Source organism: Lycium barbarum, chromosome 3, assembly GCF_019175385.1.
Source record: "Lycium barbarum isolate Lr01 chromosome 3, ASM1917538v2, whole genome shotgun sequence".
NCBI classification, from domain to species: Eukaryota; Viridiplantae; Streptophyta; class Magnoliopsida; order Solanales; family Solanaceae; genus Lycium; species Lycium barbarum.
This window is the reverse complement of record NC_083339.1, coordinates 96,487,106-96,501,102: the sequence shown is the minus strand read 5'-3', so window position 1 is coordinate 96,501,102 and position 13,997 is coordinate 96,487,106.

Genomic DNA, 13,997 nt, shown 5'->3' with positions numbered 1-13,997 from the left:
TAACAATGGAGAAATCTTAGGACATGAAATATGAACAATGAAAGAGGAGAAAAAGTAAACTACTATTTAGTAAAATAGTAGTTCTCCTAATTGAATACTTATTATGATAATGAATATTTCCCATAAATTTTAAGAAACGACTTATCGATTACTTTTATTACATATTCATAATTATTTCTTTTGCTTAAATAAGAAGACAAAGTCTTTCGCACCATCTTTTCCAACAAGATATTGAGTGATCAGTAGCAACACTAACAGAAAGCGGTCGAAATCAATAGCTACTATGAGTAAATTTAGACCTTGTTAGAAGTGGAAACCATAAAAACTACTGAAACAGAGAGAAAATAAGGGTTGGAAAGAATTAATAGAGAAAGTAATATTAGTCACTGTCAATTGTTTGATAATTAAACGAGAAAACAGGTAGGAAATCTCAGTCATCTTTATTTTTGTGGACAAAAATATGAGCTTGTTTACCCTAAAAATGTTAACAATTAAATTTGTATGCGGTGCAAAGGATATGCGGTTTGATTTAATACGATTGAGTATTATGTGATAAACAATGAAGTAAGTACAGATGTAAAAGATCTAACCACAGTCGGTAGTGGTCGGCCTCAGGTTCTGGGACTCGAGATCGAGTTACAATGGTTGTGTAGTGAACAATGAACAGTAGTGAAACACTTTGAAAGATGAATGAACACTTTGCTAACAATTGTATAGCTTTGAGGATTTGTGCGTATCAAAAAAGAACCGCCAAAACTAAAGGGGGGCCTCCTCTTTATATAGTAGAGGAGTCCTAACCCTAGTACAAGCCTAAATAAGGCACATAATCTTTTGTCAACTGATGGACGAGATCGGTGCCGAATATCCGGCTGGTGGCAGATATTTCGATCTTCCCATTATGGTGATCAACTGCCTTCACATCGTACCTCGGTGTCTGAATCCACCTAACTCAACAACCCGGGGCCTAGTGTGGTCGGTCTGGCCACAACCAAACTCAACTTTCATGTCGAGAAACCGAGGATATCCTTGTCCTCGATTTTACGCGTATTCAGATAGTCCCCCTATTTTCCGAGGGGAAGTATTGGATGCGGGAAATGGATCCGGATAGAACCGAGTAGGTCGTGCTTATCTGCCTAGGAAAAGTACTTCCCATCAAATCCTTGCATTCTGCCCGATGTCAGCTTCATCATTGTTTCAGCCGCCTAATCTTTCTTGGGAATCCGCTCCATCATTATTTCAGCCGCCTAATCTTTCTTGGGAATCCGCCCATCGTCAGAATTCTTGAATCCCTCAACAACTTTTGCATTCTACCCTTACATAAAGCCCATAAGTCTCCCTCTTGCCATGCACTTTTGACTCTAAACCCTAAACCTTATTTTTTCTTGAAAATCTTTTGTTTGCTTCTGCCAAGTTTCATGTCCTTCAATTTTGAATCCTTTCCCTTAAAACATTATCTTCCCCCGCTTGACATTACGCGTTAATCTTAGCCATGGCTTCTCTACCGCTGTTAACCCAAGGCGAGTATCATTGTGCGTCTCCACTATATTCACCACCCCCGTCCGCAACGGGTACCACCGGTCCTGAAGAGGAAATAAAATTCCTTGTTGCGGATATCCTGCCAGCCGGTTTTAGATACGAGAATGACTGCAAAACATCTTTTCACCTCGACTTTGTGGACAAATTTGAATCCTTCATCGACGAGGCTACCATCCGTTTGATTAGGGAGGATTGCAACCTTGGTGCGGATGTCGATGTCCGCCCTGTTAAAAGAGGGATGAGGATCAATCATCATATGGTCGGCTATTTGATAATCTATAGCTATCATTTCGACATCGGGTTTTCTCTTCCCATTCCTCAAGTGATGGGGGATTTTTGTTGCCGATATCATGTTTGCATTGGCCAAATCGTCCCACAAATTTGGAGGCTTGTGTACTGCTTCGAAATATTGGCTAACCTAGTTAGTCTTCCCTTCGCCCTCGATCATTTGTTATATATATACATACCTTGGGTAATACGAGGAGGGATAGTTCATCTGCTTCCTCGAGGGACTCGAAGCCTCATAGACCCGGAAGATGATTATGACAGGGGATGGCTACATCGATTCGTAATGATTTGCACGGCCCAACTTCACTGTTCTTTATCCGTAGATTTCCTGGAGATGTGGAACCCTACCCTGAATCTGATCGAACCTGAGCTTGTCATCACTATCTTTGAATGGGTAATTGTGCTTTTGGGTGCTTGTCATAACTCAGGCAGTTCTTAGAGGAGAATGGCACCTGAAGGGTAAAGGGCAAAAACCATAGCAATTTTCAATCTGTTTGTGGGATTTTTTATCCTTCCATGTCTTATTGTAACCCCGATTCCTCGATTTTCAGGACTCCCGACAAAAAGATCTTCAAAATAAAAAACCATTGTCGAAGAGAGCGTCGAGGATGCCGTTCGGGGGAAAAAGGCGCCGCCTGCGTCGGTGAAAATGCCTAGCCGACGAATCACTACAAACACCTCGGCCATCCCTTCAGGAATTGGTTCTCCGGTCAGAACACGCCAAATCATGGAGACTCGGTAGGAGATACCCCGTGGTGGACCGCCCTCGATGATAGTTCTTGATGAGGAAGACATGTCGGACCCGAATATCCCCTGTTCGGCTGCTCTCGAGGACAGTCTCAGAATCGTCCAGCCGATGTTTCATACTGTTTTAGCACCCTAAGGTATAGACCGAAGTTCTCAACCTTTTGCCCACTATACTGGCTTAGGATTCCCTTTTGTTCTAGTTTAGGGCCATAATTTAGGACTTTTTTCCTTCTCTTTTGTTGGACTGATGTATCCGAGATAATCGGGAGCTTGTTATATGAAGCAAATTAATTGAACCTCGTTGATCGGTCCTATACTGGCTTTATTTAATGTATTCGACTTCTATCTTTCGTTTTAACTTTTACCCTCATTTATGCTTTTGCAATTTTAGATCCATGGTTATTTTGACTTGTAAGTTTTGGAGTAACGCGAGAAAAAATCAAAACATCTCGTTAACGACCCCCATGTTCGGCTGCTTTCTCGTTCCATCTCAGCATTTCTATTTAGTTCAGGCCAGAATTGATTACGATCGGTACTTAATCACCCTCAGTCATGGTTGAATCAATATCGATGCTTGCTATCGACCATGACGGGGAATCGGGGGCAGCCTTATCTTCGATCTTGTCCGTATACGTGTGGCTAGATAGCACGAGGCGATGGGAGACGGAAGTATGTCCAGTTCCTTCCCCTATAAGTTTCATGCAAATGGATAAGATCAGGGTCCTATTCATCACGTCGTTCTGACACCAGCCACACATCATGACCCGATTGGGTGAGAAGTCGGTTACGGAATGTCAACCGTCTCGGCCTCTCTCTATAAGAGCCTAACTTTTCCTTTCACTTTTTACTTTCAGAAATTTCACTCTCAAAATTTTACCATCGTGCCTTTGAATACACCTACATTCATACATTCATAAGTTCATAAATTCATATTCCCAACATCATATCTTCAACAGATCTTTCCATACCTTAAAACCTTCATACCAAACCTTTAAATCTTGCTATATTCAGAACAACGACCAAGCCTTCGAAAATAAAAATTGGTGAGACTTCATCGGCTCCAAAACCGAAATCGAAGTTGTCAGATTTTATCCCATCTGACTACGTGACAGCCAGGGATTTTAATGTCGAGGGGCCTTCTCAGCGAGGGCACCGGGGTGCTGATATATCAGACTACATATGCACGATTTCCCAAAATAAACTCAAGCAGGTCAAGGAAGACTGTAGTTGGAAAGATATGGAGGTCTTTTGTTATATCCTGCATTTTCGAACGTCGAATTATTTGTAAGATGAGGTGGGGCCCACACATCAAGATTTTTTTGGGACATGTGAAAAGTTATATGAATCGTATATGTAAAGTTAAACACAACCCGTGAAGGGCCCTGGGGCCAAATCAAAGTGGAAGCCCTCCAAACGAATATTTTTAAGAAAACGTTTTCGGATGACCTGAATTGGAGGGGCACAAACGGCATTATAAGTTTGGAATTTGGGAAAACACCCAGCAATAAAAGTTGTAGATAATTAAAATAGCTTTCCAACGGTAGGTCGTGGGCTCCCAGGCGACGTCGGTACAAGGAGATATGGACGTTTTAAGGTTGAAAGGTCAAGCTGGGCAGTGAAATGGGCCCAACCCGATTCCAATTCGGGTCAGGCCCATTACCCACGCTTTTAATAGAAAAAAATCAGTTTCTCTCCCTCATTTTCAGATCAAGAAACCTGGAAAACTCTAGAGAAAAAGAGAGAGGAGAGCCTAGAGAAACAAAATTAATTTTTGACCAAAATCGGAGCCCCGAATCCCGAAGCCCATGAAGAGAAAAGTGTTCTACGTCGCGTTGCCTTCGATTTGAGCTAAAATTCAACTAAAAATAAGAGGGTGGACGTGGTGGCTGTGCACTTAAGGTATGAATAAGGCTTTTTTTATTGTTAACAAGTTTATTTAGAGTTTTAACGGATTAGAACGAAGAAATAACGTGATAAATTCGTTTGTTGGTATGGCTGAATTGTAGAATGGGGTTTGAAGAAAATTTTGGATGAAAACAAATGTATTTAACTTGTAGAATGTGGAGGATGTTGGTATTGATGTTGTTAGTGTTAATTTTGACCTCTTTGCGAAATTATTAAATAGTTATATCGCGAATTGGTTGGTTGGGAAAATTTGAAAATAATGTGCGGGCTGTTTTACGGCATATGTTGGTATTGATTTGGAAGTGTGAAGTCGAAATGAGTATTATTGCATTATGTCGTAAAGTAGACTAATTGCGTATATTGTGAATTATGAAAATTGTTGATGTTGTTGTTGGGTTGTTGTTGGTTGTGTTGAGCCGAGTTGAATCTCGGGGAGGCTATATGTATAGGGGAAATGCTGCCGAAATTTCGGTAGGCAAGTAATAAAATTTGGATTCTTAAAGGCTTGAATTTGACAATTGGTAAACATGACCATTTGTAGATTTTGGACGAAATTGGAAGTGAAGCTAAGCGAGCATAAGGCGCAATCGAGGTATGTAAAGCTTACCCCTTCATTCTTAGGCATGTTTTGAACATAATAGGCTCGGCCGCGAGCCTTAGATACGACTCCGTTCCTCGGAATTCGAGATGGAAATCCGCCCCAATTCCTTCAGTGAGATTGAATCATTTTCCTTATAACTTGTCTTCAAAGTGAGCTTTAAGTATGCAACCTTCCTAAACGGAGTCAGAATACTTCCAAATGATTATGGACGACCTCATAAGGTCTACTATCTGTAATTTACGTACGTCTCCTCGAGTTGGCCTGAGGTGGGCCCTCAAGGCCCGATACTTTCTGTATAACTTTAACAACTTTGTTTCTGTCCGACTTTCTCAGACAACATCTGGACTATTATTCTGATCATGATATGACTACTTTTTATATAAATTTTACAAAATGGCTTTGACATCTGAAAATCTGATTCTGGTAATAATCCGTCGTGCCTTCCCAAGCAGGATATAGGCGCATATTATGAACGCTATCCGAATACCCTGATTTGACTCGCCATTTGACCTACTTCAGTTTGATTGAGTCGGTATAACGATATGTATGTATGTGGATTCTTATTAATCTGTTCGTGGATGTCTCAAAGCTTCCTTTCACCGGATCCCGGGCCAGTTTATATCGTGCGGATGGGCCGCCGAGTCCCTTGTCGGGGGTCGGGTCCCATGTATGAATTCCGAAGTATGATGTGTCCGGTTCCGGGGTACTGTGGTATATGTCGTTCCCGGTTACCGTGTATATGTTACGAAGTATGATGTGTCCGGTTTCCCGGCGTGTGATCTGTCCCCGGGGTTACCGTGGTTATGATATGATGTGTTATGTGACGGAGATGTTCGAAGATATGAAATCTTCTGAAATATGATATGTTGTGGCGCCAGAGGCAGGAGTGACGACCACGTTCCTGTGCCCTATTATGATTCTGTCTGTCTGATTGGATTCTGATTTTGTCTCTCTGATATGGATTCTGATTCCGCCTGTCCGTATGGATTGTGATTCTGCCCGTCCGTCTGGACCATAATTCTGTCCGTCCGTTTGATTTATGGTTCTGTCTGTTATACTTCTGTGCTTCCGGTTCATGCTATGATTATGTTTGTTATGTTTCTGCTTTACATACTCGGTACATTTTTCGTACTGACCCCCGGTTCTTCGGGGGCTGCGCTACATGCCCGCAGGTACAGACGCACCTGAAGATACGCCGCCAGTCTAGGGCTCAGATACTGCTATTTTGAAGAGCTCCTTTGGTCTGGAGCGTGTACTTTTGGTATATACCTTATGTCTTCTGTATATTCTGTATGTATGGCAACTCCGGGTACGGTGGGGCCTTGTCCCGTCATATGACTCTGTAAGTCTGTTAGAGGCCTGTAGATATGTTTGTGGGTTAGGGTCTTTCTGTATGGATGTGTGTATATGTTGTGTTTGGGGCCGACCCCATTCGCCGCGGCGGCCGGTCCGCATATGTTTATATGTTGCTTTGTTGGCCGGTGTGGCCTTTGTTGGTATTTTCTGTGCGCAGGGTTATTTTGGATAGTCTGTAAAACAAAGGAAACTCTGCCAAAATTTTTCTGGAAATTATCTAAATTTGAAATATAGCCTTGACGGCTTCTGCTTTATACTTGAATGCGTTTGATAACAGTTGAGATAGCATTGGATATATGTGTTTGGGTGCCCAGATCGGGTACTAGTCACGGCCCACGGGGTTGGGTCGTGACATCTTTATTCCCGAGCACGCTAAAGCCATAACGACCCACGTGGAGGGGTATCTAAGTCTTTATACATACCCTTTCATATTTAGTCCACTCGATCCGGTGGTCTTGGACTTTTGTAAGAAGTACGAAATTTGCCTCAGTCAGATCCACCCCTCATTTTGGAAGATCGTTGTACTTCTTCGTTATTTTACAAATAACGTGAACGAGCCTTTCACGGTCAACTACCTCCTCCAGTTGTATAGTCCCCGGGAATACCGGAGGGGCATGATCAAGCTCACGAAACGAGCAAGGAAAGCTTCCTTTTCTAGCCATGATGAGGACAGGGACCGAGGCTGGAAGGGAAGATTTTTCCAGGTCAGGACCGAGGAATTGATCCCTGCTGACAAGATACCGTTCCCTAAGAAGTGGAACCCGACTCGTAAGCTGCTTATATTTTCAAACAGCCCGGTGGTATTTCTGATGCTTTATTTGCGATAATTTTTAACTATGTTCATGTGTTTGCACCAATTTCCCAAACCCTCAACGTAGTTTCCAACTTGGAGGAATGGATCAAGAAAATCTGTTCTCAACTCACCTACGCTGGACGCAACTGGTGTTCATTATCCAAGGGCCGATGGGAGGTCGAGAATCATGGTGAGTTTCTTACCGAGGGTCTGTCCTGCCTTCTCTCTTGTATTACACCATAATTTATTTACTTATTTTATTCTTCCTTCTTTGTAAGCCTTTCAAAGGCCACCAAGATCCGAGGGCAAGATGAACGAGAGGTCGCTGACACCAAGGCTCCCGGCTATGGACACCCTTCTAAGCCCCATACCCATTTTCGAACCGGGGTCGAGACCGCCGAGGAAGATAGGAGCGAGAAGAGGAAAAGACAGCCCTCCGGATCTTTCGATGCTCCTTCTGAGGGTAGAAAAAGATCGAGGCTTACCGACAAGGAGGACTCGAAGGAAGATGCCCGGGCCCGTGTTCTGGATTCCGAGGCCATTGACCTGCTCAAGAATCACTCGGATGACGAGGGCACAACGTTAGTCAGGCACCGGCCTTCTGAGAAAAACACCAACCAAGAGCTGAAAAGCTCGATACACACCATTCCACCATTGGTGGAAAGTACAAATCACGGGCCGACATGTTTGCTTCCACCGAGTCCCCATCCAATCGAGGTTCAGAGAGAGATATACCCGCAGCAGCCAGATCGAGGTCGGTGCCTTCTTCCTCAGGCTCGAAGGTACCTTACATTCCACCCTTATATGGTATAGGTTCCGTCCTTCCAATACAAGCTGTGGCTTCGTCTAAGACCGTTGTTTGCATATAGGACTCGTTGCCTCGACTGATGGTCGTTCCATCCGAAAGCTCTAGGGCCAAAGGCAAAATGGCCGAGGGATCTGTAGTGCCAGAGGATGTAACTGGCCATCTGCCCGAGAAAGACGATGCCCCGGCCATTGGCTGTTCAGCGTTTGAACATTTATCCATCCCCGTGGCCAGCCGTTTCGGGGTAAATTCCAGCCCCCGATTGGAGAAAACTTTTCCGGCCCCAAATGTAGACCCGAATCGAAAAAGGTTGGTCTCATTTATGGTGCCGGCTGATATAAACATGTTATCTGGGCCGGTTGAGGTGGCCAGTTTTCTGTACCTTCTATTGACCGAAGAGGATCGAAAGAAAATGAAGGAGGTCAGTGAATCCTGCCTTTTCGACGAGGCTCAACAGGCTTTGAACCGGGTATGCCTTATTCCCTTTATTTCCACACTTAACTTTATTTTCTTGTCTCATTCTAACAATTGCTCCTTCTTTATGCTAGGCCTCCGTGTTCATCACGAAAGCTTCCACCGATTTAGTTTGGGGGTGGATCGTCTTAACAATCAGCTCGAGAAGAAGAATCAGGAGGTGAAAGCGCTCAGGGAGCTCTACGAGTAGGACATGGAGTATATTTCAAGCTTTCTCGACCCATCAACTCTTCAATCGAATCTGGAAAAGGTCCGGAATGAGGCCATCGAAGCCAAACGGGAACATAACCGGTTAGCTGACAAGGTAAGGGCTTTTGAAGTTTATAATAAGATGTTAATAGTTAATGCTAACGCTACTCCTTCTCAGGCCCCGGATTATGTGACCCAGATTGACCAATTTCGAGCAGAGCTCAATGAGATCAAACCCGAGCTCGAGTACTTCAAGAAAAAACTGATTGGTGTTATCACTGAGCGGGATGCTCTCAAGGATCAGCTTCGTGTAATGACGGAGCAGGTTGATGAACTTCCATAGAAAGTTGCTTTGGCCGAGTCGGAGCGTGACAACCTTGTTCGGGATATTATCGATCTGCGGGCCAAACATACTGAAGCCCTGGGCCAAATCTCCAGTTATGACGGGATGTTGCCTCAGTATGAAGCTGATGTAATCGTGGCTGAGAGGGTTAGAAACACTCGGGCTGAGAATACGAGGCGCCTATCCCGAAGGGAGACCCTCGAAGAGATCATGCCATCGGGGTGGATTTGTCAAGGCAGATCGAGGTGGCCAAGACTCTCGAGGCAGAGGCTAAGGCCGTGTATGATCCTGAGGAGTCGGATAGCGACCTCGAATCAGCGGAGGGTGATGTTGAGAGCTCGGGCGAAGATCAAGCTTAAGAGTCTTAGGTTTCTTTTTGTCTTTTGAAACTCAAGGCCGTTATCTGAGCCTCTGTAAATCTTTTGACATATATATGTATATAAGAAGATTTTTGTCATGACCCAACTAGGGGCCGCGACGGGTAGCCGGGGCTAACCACCTAGCACCGCTCGTACTATTACTTCTTAGACTCATTCAACAATCATTTATCGATTCCATACTCATTTTACCAAAGAAACTACTTTTCATTACAAAACATAATGCTTTTATACAATAACATATATCAATAAATTTACACAATATCCACGTCGTGAAACCACATAACCCACATTGAGTATCTACGAGCCTCTACTGGATTACACATACAACTGTACACAAAAGATTCATCATAAGCACCTCTGGTACAAGGGAGTGCTTTCAGTCAGCTAATAGCTTCTAAAAGTCCGGAGCAAGATCTCCTCCCCGTCGACCTGTGGGCATAAACACAGCGTCCAAAGAAAATGGACGTCAGTACGAACATTGTACTGAGTATGTAAGGCAAGAATGAAATGAACAATGTCATAGAAGCATCATGAATCATAAGAAAATATATAACCTGCTTGAGTGTTATAAGCAACATACTTTTTAAATATATCATATTTTACATCATCATAGTATGTGTTTTGTCATATCTCATATATCATCACATTCATCATCACATACATCATCACATACTTCATCACGTACATCGTTACATTGTACTCCGTATCATTACCCGCGTCGGGGTAATCCTCATATGCCGCCTACTAGTGGTGATCATGCCCGCCCCTCTAGGCTCGGTGCAAACATAGCAGCCCGCATTAGCGGTGACATGCCCGGCCATATAGGCACGGTGGAATCATACGCAGCCTGCATTCGCGATGACATGCCCGGCCAAATAGGCACGGTGGAATCTTATCATCACCAAATCAATCATAACACATCTCATAACATAGCATCATCTTATCATTTCTTGGTATCTTATACATATCATCATCATATTACAAACTAGCATTGTCAATTATCTTATAGACATATCGTATATTAGCATTAAGAGGATACGTTAATCCTTAAGGGCAACCACACTATGTCGAGGTGACGTAAGGTCGTGAACCCCCGATTATATTATGAACGTTTATGAGTGTCGTGCCTCGCCTTGAAGGAAATAGAACATAAGGCGAGTGTTAACAAAGATAACATCATTAGCGTTATAGGAACATCATGCCACAATTTCTTGAATCGCTATACTCTAGCTCATTACCATCACCATCATATTCATATGTAATTCAATATATTGAAGGACTCATAGGCTTCGTTTTGTAGAAGGATTATACAAGACTTGAAGGATTCATGCCTTTTGAAAGAAAAGATAAGCCTCACATACCTTTGTCGTTTAACTATGCTATCCTCTGCTTGATTTCCTTTGATATCACGTCTCTACCTTCAAGAGAGAATTCGTACCATTGTTAGTCAATCGACGAGAAGAGCGCGCTACTATTTCTAGGGAATAATTGGGTAGCATCTCCTTTGTTTCTACTACTTTTCCCATGTTTCATTTCAACTACCAAACATTCACAACAACACTCGCAATATCGTATCAACAGTCGTCATTTATCTACATTTACCACTTTCCACCATTTTTCTCCAATTTCTCCACATTTATGGGTTTTAGCTCATCATCACATTTTCCCATACATCACCCCTATTTCATGGTCTACACGTCATTTATAGCATATTTATACTCTCAACTCATCAACATTCATAATTTAATCCAACTATCATTCAACTAAGGCACTATTCACATTTTATGACCCATTTACTACACTCTTCTATAATCCAAGTGTTTCAACGTATAAGTACTTCAATCATCATGAGAAATTCATAAAACTTGCCTTAGATGTGGTAGGAACAAGCCTTGAGTAGCAATACTTTTCTATACCAAAAACCCTACTTCACTTCCTTTGCAATTTCTTGGTGTAGATGAACTTTGATGAGTTTCACACTCTTAATTTCATGGATTTGGTGTTGTGGATCTTGATTTTCCTTTGCTTCTCTTGTGGATGAATATTAGAGAGTATGCTAGATGTTTCTTGAAGTGTGGAGTGGAAATGATATGAATGGAATGAAAAAGGGTCCCTTATACTTAACTTAAAATCTGATTTTTATGAACAGTAGTCGAAGTGCACAGTGGCCGTAAACCCAGTTTACGGGCCGTATTCTGGTTTACGTTCCGTCCTTCACGACCGTATTTAAGCATAACAGAACCAGAAAGGTTTGCTGAAGGTCATGGTGGTTTACGGTCACAGTTTACGGGCCGTATTTCGATTTACGGTCCGTATTTTGGGTCGTATTTAACTATTTAGACATTTGGCAGAAAGTTGAATTTTTGTATATTGGAGGACGATAGCAGTTTACGGTCCGTAAACCACTTTATGGGTCGTATTATACTTTACGACCAACTAGGCCGAAGTGCAAATCTGCAACTTTCGCATTTTCAAAACTCATAAGTAGTCATCCCCTTCCTAGTAAAACATCGTAAACTCATACTCTTCGTTGGTTTATTCATTGTACGTTCACGGAGAAATTTTCGAGGTGTAACAATATTTGCCCAGTTTATTCACCTTTTTTCATTGCCTTGTATTCTGTATTTAAGAATTAGAACACTTATTGGCTTGGTTTAATGTTTGTCTGATACGCGCTATTGCCTTAGCATGTATCATTGCCTTAGCAAAAAAAAAATTTAGAGTGGCAGTGACTCGATCTCGAGTGTTACTATTGTGATATCGTCCTAGTACCGAATTTTAGAGATGATACCGAGGTTGTTCATTAACCGTTAACAAGTTAATGAATATGTGGAATACAAAAGGCCTTGTTTGCGAACTTAGACGTCTCTGAGTTGCATAACGTGATCGGGTCAAAATCCAAAATGACTTCGGTCCTCGTTTTTCCCGTAATTGGCTAGACAATCTGGGTTGTCATTTTTAGGTTTTTAGATCGTAGTCTTTAACTATTTAGACCATAGTCTTTTTAGTTTACACGTTTCAGATACTAGAGGGTCCGATGACCACAGTCCTTACTGATTTAGATCGTAGTCCTTTGGTTTGCACATTTTGTATACTTGGGGGTCCGATGAAATGTAATATTAATGTGAAGGATAGTGTCAGGCAAGACGATACTCTGAGGAATTTCCTTGTTTTATTGATAGAACCGGAGACAAAATTACAATAGTTGTCGTGGCAAGAACAAGCTAATTCGGCATGATTCAATCGATCGTTTGGCCCTTACATAAAAACCCTATCATTCAAGCCTTGGCTTTACATAGGTATCGATTAGCCTAGAGTATGGTAGTCCCCTAGTACTTGAGTCCGAAGTGTGAGGCCTCGGGTACTATTGATCCGATGTGGGTAGTCCCCAGTCCCCGGTTCTTGACCGGTTTTCTATATTTTGGTAGCCCGTTGTACGACTCTGCCTCATTAAAGACCTTACTGAAAAACCCACTTCGGGACAAAACTGATCGAAGGAAAAAAAAGTGCAGCACGCGCTTTCAATCCTAGGTCTATGACTTCTTGACTTCCATTGTGCTGCTTCTGATGTCCACTTCAATGTATGCCTACATGGTTAGACAAAAAGGAATAGAAAAAATAAAAGGTTACTCTTACCTTTAACAATAGTACCATTTTAGGTGTGCCACGTTCCAGTTGGTTGGAAGTTGTTTTCCATTTTCACTCTCGAGTTGATAGGAACCTTTCCCGGTAATACCGGTGACTCTATATGGCCCTTCCCAGTTCGGGCAAAATTTCCCTTCGTTGGGATTCTTGGTGTGGAGTGTGATTTTCCTCAGGACCAAGTCCACTATTTGAAAGTGCCTAAGGTTGGCCCTTCGGTTATAGTATCTTTGCATCCTTTGCTTTTGAGCTGCTAACCAGATGTAGGTAGCTTCCCTTTTCTCATCCACTAGATTCAAACTAGTAGTCAATGCTTCACTGTTCGAGTCCTCTGTAGCATGTTGAAATCTTAAACTTGGTTTAATAACTTCAACGGGAATCAGTGCCTCTGTTCCATATACCAGGGAGAACAGGGTTTCCCCGGTACTCGATCTTACCATTGTGCGGTAGACCCATAAGACCTCAGGTAGAATCTCCTTCCACCTGTACTTAGACCCACTCAACTTTTTCTTTAAGTTCTGCAGTATAATCTTGTTTGTCGATTCAGCTTGGCCATTCGCGCTCGGATGATACGGGGTGGATAAGATCTTTTTGACCTTGTATTCTTCAAAGAATTTGCTGACTTTGCTGCCTATGAACTGCTTCCCGTTATCACATGCAATTTCCGTGGGTATCCCAAATCGACAGATTATATGGCCATATATGAATTCAATGACTTCCTTTTCCCTGATCTTCTCGAGTGTTTGTGTTTCAACCCATTTAGAGAAATAATCAGTTATAAGTAAAATAAAATGCGCCTTACCTGGAGCCCAGGGCAAAGACCATACTATGTCTATTCCCCATTTCATGAATGGCCACAGGGAAAGGAACGGATGAAGTTCCTCCCCTGGTTAATGTATCGACGGAGCGTGCCTTTGGCATTCATTACACTTTCGAAC